The following is a 7,633-nucleotide window of genomic DNA, read 5'->3' as shown; positions in this document are numbered from 1 at the left end:
CTTTGAAAAATTTATATTCTACATAAAGAAATTTATAATGCAGAAATTTTCATTCACACAAACGTACAATCATTAAGTATATTTATAATCGGCTCTAATATTATACAAGGTTCACAAATAATATTATATAAAATGCCTGTCGTAACACTTAGCTAATTTTCAACAGACGACGCCAATTATTTTTACCAAAATTTGTGGGTTAAAAGATAAGTCTAATAAATTAAAAATGGCAAAATTTTAAAGAGAAAAATGATCAATATGTGCAAAATGTAAATGGTTGCGAACAATTGGTGACGCGGAAAACTCCAATGAAAGGATTAAAACCGCGGGTGGGACGATACCCAACCGAAATAATTCCACTATAATGATATCAAGATAATTATAATTGATGAAATGATAATAAAACATGATGGAAAGCTCCTTCTTTGAGTATGCAGTCTGGACATATCGAATATGCGGCTTTGACGTGTCGGATGTGCATGTACTCGTCGGTTGCGCTTGAACTCATCTGCTGAGGAAAAAATGATATATGTTGTGTATTATTCTATATATATCTAAAAATTGAGTAGTAGTGTGACGCCCCGGACCTCGGGATGACCTCAGAAACCAGAACCCGGGAATGCCAAACCAAACCAAACCAATTCACTCAATATTTGCTTACATAACCTTAAACTTAAATAATAATATATAATTCTTACAGTATTCCAAATATTACAACCAAAGTTCACGATACAACCAAAAGTCTATTACACAAGCATTATTCATTAAGATACTATACGCGTTCATCATCTACTAAGCCTTAGTTCATCACATACTTATCCTTTCCCGAACATCCTTCTCCAAAGTTCTTTCCTCTGGAAGTTAGTGACATAAACGAGTGAGCTTAGAAAGCTCAGTAAGCATATATAGTAGAATTCAACTGAGGTTTATCCAAGAAATCAAAGTTCATCAAACAAATATTCGAATAAAGAGACATGAAAGTTACTACAATCAACAAAAATTCATCATATAGTTCTCACAAGATTAAAACTGAGTATTCAAGCACGATAAGTTCATCAATTCATCAAGTTGGGATCCCCGCCAGCTAAACAATTGGTTTAGCTTACTTCCAAAAAGGAAGTATCATCATGAGTTCATCAAGTATCAGTGCAAGAATACTCATTTTCCATCAGTGAGTTATCAGTCCGATCAAATCAATCATCATACAAGAATCAAAACATCAACAGTGAAATACAGTGAAATAGTACAGTATATACTTACCTTAAATCGCTTTTAATACAACTTCTAAAACAATTTCTTTCTCGAGTCTCAAGTCCCTTTATTCTTGACTTAGTACCCTAACAACGTCATTCACAATTCTCAGTAACATGATTTTATTAATAAATTAAAATCTAAATCTTACCAAGTAAATTCTAATATTTACTTAATTTAACTAATACAAACTACCTATAAATAATAATAGAAATGATAATGGATGAGGGCGTAGGAAGACTTACCAACTAAGGAGCTTTTCTTTTAGCTTCTTCCTCCCTCTTTATAAATAACTCACTTCATTATCTTATAGGTAGTGAAACTTTACTACTTCTTTTCTTTTTCGATGTGGTACTCAATTTGACAAGTTTAAAAATAAATTTTCCATTTTCCAAAACAAGTCGCAAAAACGGACAAGTAACTCCCAAGGCAACCCCATGCACACAACAAACTTGAATCTTGCTCAAGGCAAGGTGCACACAAGTGCACTTGCACCTTGGCAACAAATATGCTAAAGACTTCCCAATTTATTCTAGTTTATCTTCTATTTTCTTTCCAATGTGGGACTATGACACTCTCATATGCTCTTACATCCCAAGTCCCACATTGCCTATGTTTTGAAGAGACTCACTTCCCTCATCTATAAAAACAAGGCTTGGGCAACACAAGCCTTAGTTAAGTCTTAACATTCTTGGTTCCCACATTGAGAATGAATAGACACAAGGTTACACTCTTCTCCTATATAAAGGACGGGGTAGCAAATTATTTATTTTTAACAAGTGTTAAAAGGATTTTACTTGGCTTCTATAAGTCGAAATCCTTAAATAAGCTAAAAATTCTTTTTATCAAGATTACTAGATTTTGAGTTTGATCTGAACTAGTTATCTAGTCCAATTTAGTCCCACATTGACTAGATTATGCTTATAAGACTTACTATAACTCTATATAACTCACACAATAGCGTCGTTTTGAGTTATAGTTTAGAGACAAGTTCAAATTTATCCCACATCGAGAGAGTTTTGAAAAGAACCACCTCTCAATTCTATTTAAGATTATGGGGTTCAAAGTATTGAAATCATATCAACTTATATATTTGGGGCTCTTTATAGCCGAAAAATATAAAATATTTGGAGCATTATTAATGCAAGGAAAATTAGTTCAAAATTTTAAAATGCAAGAAAAATACAAGGCACTAAAATGTGTTTGGATGTTTAAAACATGATGTTATTTAGTCCCACATCGAAATGGGGTGAAACTAGGCATCTAACATTCTCTATATAAGTAGGTGCAAGAAATTTTTAGAATCATATTTTGTACACTTAGAACACTTGTTATTTCATTGAACTAAGTTCACTTGTCCCACATCGAGGGGATTAAAGTGAAGGTTCCCTTACTTCTCTATATATGCACACATTAGCTTAGCATAACACATTAGCTTTGCATAATATGCTAAGCTCGGGGCTAACACATGTTGGCTCTTTGAATTAGTTCAAAATTTTCATCTTTTCTTCCTTGGGCGCCAAACCCTCAATTCTCATTCCTCTCAATCTTTCCGCGTTTCTCTCCCTTTCATTCCTTTTCTTTGGCCCTTGATTAATTTCGGGCTTGACTTATAGTTAAATTTTATGGGAGCTTCGATCAAAGAAGCAAACCAACACTCAAGATTATAATAAAATTTTATACTAAGTATTATTATTATTTAAACAACTTAAATAATATAATAAGAGTACTTTATTATATTATTCAATCAAATGACTTAGGATATTACATTCTTTCCCCCTTAATAGAATTTCGCCCTCGAAATTCAAAAGTTAATTCGTACTTGACTTAAGAAATAAGTGGGGATACTTTGCTCTCATCATCTCTTCGGGTTCCCAAGTTGCTTCCTCTATCTCATGCTTTCGCCAAATCACCTTCACGAGAGATATAACCTTGTTTCTCAATTTTTGCTCACGACGATCGACTATTTCAACTAGTAGTTCTTCATACTGCATATTTTCCTGAATCTCTATTGGTTCATAATCTATAATATGCGATGGATCCGGAATATACTTCCTCAGATATGATACATGAAAAATGTTATGAATATGCCCTAAACTCGGTGGTAATGCTAATTCGTATGCTACTTCTCCAATCCGTTTAAGAATCTCAAATGGTCCAATATAACGTGGACTTAACTTTCCTTTCTTCCCAAATCTCATAATGCCCTTCCAAGGAGAAATCTTAAGAAATACAAAGTCTCCTTCCTTAAACATCACCTCTCGATGATCCTTGTCTGCATAACTCTTTTTTCTGCTTTGAGCCGTCAAAATTCTCTGTTGAATCAACTTGAGTTTCTTGGTAGTTACACGAATCAACTCAGGCCCTAAAAATTTTATTTTTCCGACTTCATCCCAACATAACGGCGTTCTACATCGACGTCCATAAAGAGCCTCGTATGGAGCCATTCCAATTGTTGCTTGAAAACTGTTGTTGTACGCAAATTCTACTAAAGGTAAATATTCTTCCCAACTTCCTTTAAAATCTAATACACAAGCTCTTAACATGTCTTCCAAAACTTGAATTGTGCGTTCTGATTGCCCATCAGTCTGAGGATGAAACGCCGTGCTCATACTTAACTTAGTACCCATCTCTTCTTGAAAACTATTCCAAAACCTAGACGTAAATCTAGGATCTCTGTCAGATACAATTGAAACAGGTACTCCATGCAATCTCACTATTTCCCGCATATACAATTTTGCTAATTTCTCTAATGGTGATGATTCTGAAATTGCCAGAAAATGTGCACTCTTCGTCAGTCTATCCATAATAACCCAGATGACATCATTTCCTTTTTGTGACTTTGGCAAACCAAGTACAAAATCCATCGTTATGTGCTCCCATTTCCACTCAGGGACAGGTAAAGACTGTAATAATCCCCCAGGCCTTTGATGTTCTGCTTTTACTTGTTGACAAATTAAACACCTTTCTACAAACTCCGCAATTTCTCTCTTCATCTTAGGCCACCAAAAATGTTCTTTCAAGTCCTTATACATCTTCGTAGATCCAGGATGTACCGAAAAAGGTGATGAATGAGCGTTAGACAAAATTTCTTTCTTAATTTCTACATCAGACGGCACACATATTCGATCCCGAAATCTAACGATTTCATCATTACCTTTCCTAAAATCCTTTTTACCTAATTCTGAATTTGAATTATTCCAAATCTCCTTTAAGCATTCATCTTGTCTCTCACTTTCCTTTATCTTTTCTAACAAGATGGGTCTAACCTCGATTTGATACACTAAACTCTCTTCCTCTCCTTTCTTAACAAATTCAATCCTAAATGTTTCCAATTCCTTATGATTTATGGATTCCACTTTAATGCTCGAACAATTCCCTACTTGTTTCCTACTTAATGCATCAGCCACAATATTTGCCTTACCGGGGTGATATAAAATTTCACAATCATAATCTTTCAATAACTCCAACCATCTTTTCTGTCTCATATTTAAATCCTTCTGTGAGAAAATATACTTTAAGCTCTGATGGTCAGTATAAATTTTGCACTTTTCCCCATACAAGTAATGTCTCAAAATCTTAAGAGCGAAAACTACTGCAGCCAATTCCAGGTCGTGGGTGGGGTAGTTCTTCTCATGGTTTCTTAATTGTCGAGATGCATAAGCAATTACCTTACTGCGTTGCATTAGCACACACCCCAAACCTTTTCTTGATGCATCACTATAAATCACAAAGTCTTCAGTTCCATCTGGTAATCCAAGTACCGGGATAGACGTTAGTCTTTTCTTTAATTCATCAAAACTTTGCTCACATTCTTCCGACCAAACAAACTTAACTTCCTTTCTTGTAAGATTTGTTAACGGTCCCACTATCTTAGAGAAATTTTGAACAAACTTTCTATAATATCCGGCCAACCCTAAGAAACTTCGAATTTCTGTCACCGTCTTTGGTCTCTCCCAATTCATAATTACTTCAATCTTTGAAGGATCAACTGAAATTCCTTCTTCCGAAACTACATGTCCTAGAAAACTTACTCTTCTTAACCAAAACTCACATTTTGAAAATTTAGCATACAACTGTTCTTTTCTCAAAGTTTGTAACACCATCCTCAAATGTTCCTCATGTTCTTCCTCAGTTCTCGAGTAAATAAGAATATCATCGATAAACACAATTACAAACTTATCCAGATAATTCCTAAATACTCGATTCATCAAATCTATAAATACTGCCGGTGCATTTGTCACCCCAAATGGCATCACTACAAATTCATAATGACCATATCGAGTCCTAAATGCCGTCAATGGAATGTTTTCTTTCTTTACTCTCAACTGATGATAACCTGAGCGCAAATCAATCTTCGAAAAGTAAGTGGCTCCTTGCAATTGATCAAAAAGATCGTCTATTCATGGTAGCGGATATTTATTCTTTACCGTCAACTTATTTAGCTCTCTATAATCAATACATAATCTTAGAGAACCATCCTTCTTTTTTTACAAACAACACTGGTGCTCCCCAAGAAGAAACACTTGGTCTAATAAACTTTTTATCCAACAACTCTTGTAATTGTATCTTAAGTTCCGCTAATTCTGTCGGTGCCATTCTATATGGTGTTTTCGATACTGGTTGGGCATCCGGAATCAATTCAATCCCAAACTCAACTTCTCTTTCAGGGGGCAAATTTGGTAACTCTTCAGGAAAGACATCTAAAAACTCTCTAACTACAGGTGTATCCTCGACTTTATTTTTAATTCCTTCATTCCCTACCACATATGCTAGAAAACCTTCACAACCTTTTCTTAGCATCTTACAAGCCTTTAAAATTGATATCATAACACTGGGTTTTTCTACACTATCTCCCTTGAAATATACTTTCTTTTTGTTCGAGCCCGTTAAACATATTCGCTTCTTATTACAATTTAGATCCGCCCTATGCTTCGACAACCAATCCATTCCCAGAATCACTCCAAAGTCCCTCAGTTCTAACGGTAATAAATCCACTAAGAAGGTTTGTTCACCAATCATTAAGGGACAATCTCAATAAATTTTATCTACGAACAAATTTCTACCGTTTGGAAGTTTTACCAGAAATCCATTATCTAGATTTTGCACAGGTACATTTAACTTATCCACATATTTTGTATCCATAAAAGAATGGGTTGACCCCGAATCAAACAACACATGAACATCTTGAGCACAAAGTTGAAGCGTAACTGACACAACATCATGAGATTTTTCGGCATCCTGAGTTGTCATTGCATAGGTTCGTGCCACTGCCCTAGGTGCTGATTGTTGAAAAGGTCTTGCTGTAGAAGTCCTATTTCCTTTAGTTTCCACTTCTTGCCTGACTCCTTTTTGTGGGCAGTCCCTTGATAAATGACCTGGTTGTCCGCAACTGTAGCAAGAAATCACTTTAGGCTTGGGACATTGAGAAGCTATATGTCCCTTTTCTCCACAATTATAACACAACCCATCAGCTCGATAACAAATATCACCACCATGTTTCAGTCCACATTTCTTACACTCAGATGCAATGATCCTCTTATCACTTCCCCGAAAACTCTCCTTCTTCCTTATATGTAGTTTCTTGTTGTCCTTCTTAAATCCTGAGTTAACACTCAATTCTGTTTCTCTTCCTCGTTTCTTATTGTTAAAGAATTGAGTGCGAGCTTCATAGTCCCTTTCTGCAATCCTCGCATTCCCAACCAACTTATCAAATTGTTCCAACTCCAACAAAGACACCTTCTCTCTAATTTGGGGTTTCAGCCCTTCTTGAAATCTCTCACATTTTCTGGCTTCAGTATCAACCTGATGAGGAGCAAACCTGGAAAGTTCCAAGAATCTTGAAAGATACTCCGACACAGACATTCCTTCTTGCTTTAGTCCTAGAAACTTCATCTCCATCTCATTCTCCATACAGGTAGGAACATATTTATCAAAGAACAATTCCTTAAACCTTGTCCAACCCATTTTAGAACAATCCTCAGTCTCTTTAACCGTATCCCACCAAAATACAGCTTCCCCCCTTAATGAGTGTGTTGCAAATTTTACCTTTTGCTCCTCTGAACATTCCGATATCTCTATTACTTTCTCCATTTCTTTAATCCAAACATTCGCAACATGTGGATCCAATTCTCCTTTAAAAATTGGGGGATCTGCATCCTTAAAAGCCTTGTATGTACACCTTCGCTTATTCTTGCCTTCTTTTTCCATATTTTCAACACGTTCCCCATTTATTTCGGGAGTATCCGCAGTTGTTCGCCCCTCCATTAGGCTCTTAAACATATTCTTCATTTCTCCAAAAATCAACAACATCTCAGGGCTAATTTGTACACTGGATCCAGTCCCATCAGAATTTCCATCACCCATCTTCTCCTACAATTCA

At 35.6% G+C, this 7,633-nt stretch overlaps 1 long non-coding RNA gene across 1 annotated transcript; it reads right to left on the bottom strand.

The window, feature by feature from the left end:
* Positions 1 to 698: 698 nt before the first annotated feature.
* Positions 699 to 1,527, bottom strand: LOC141670732 (uncharacterized). The gene is made up of 3 exons (XR_012554699.1): positions 1,497 to 1,527; positions 1,261 to 1,337; positions 699 to 852 (listed from the first exon to the last, which is right to left on the bottom strand). It is a non-coding gene; the product is annotated as an uncharacterized LOC141670732 (long non-coding RNA).
* Between the last annotated feature and the right edge of the window lie 6,106 nt (positions 1,528 to 7,633).

The sequence above is a fragment of the Apium graveolens genome, chromosome 7 (genome assembly GCF_009905375.1).
Source record: "Apium graveolens cultivar Ventura chromosome 7, ASM990537v1, whole genome shotgun sequence".
Taxonomy (NCBI): Eukaryota; Viridiplantae; Streptophyta; class Magnoliopsida; order Apiales; family Apiaceae; genus Apium; species Apium graveolens.
The sequence above is the reverse complement of the archived record's forward strand: the minus strand, read 5'-3'. Positions and strand labels throughout refer to the sequence as shown.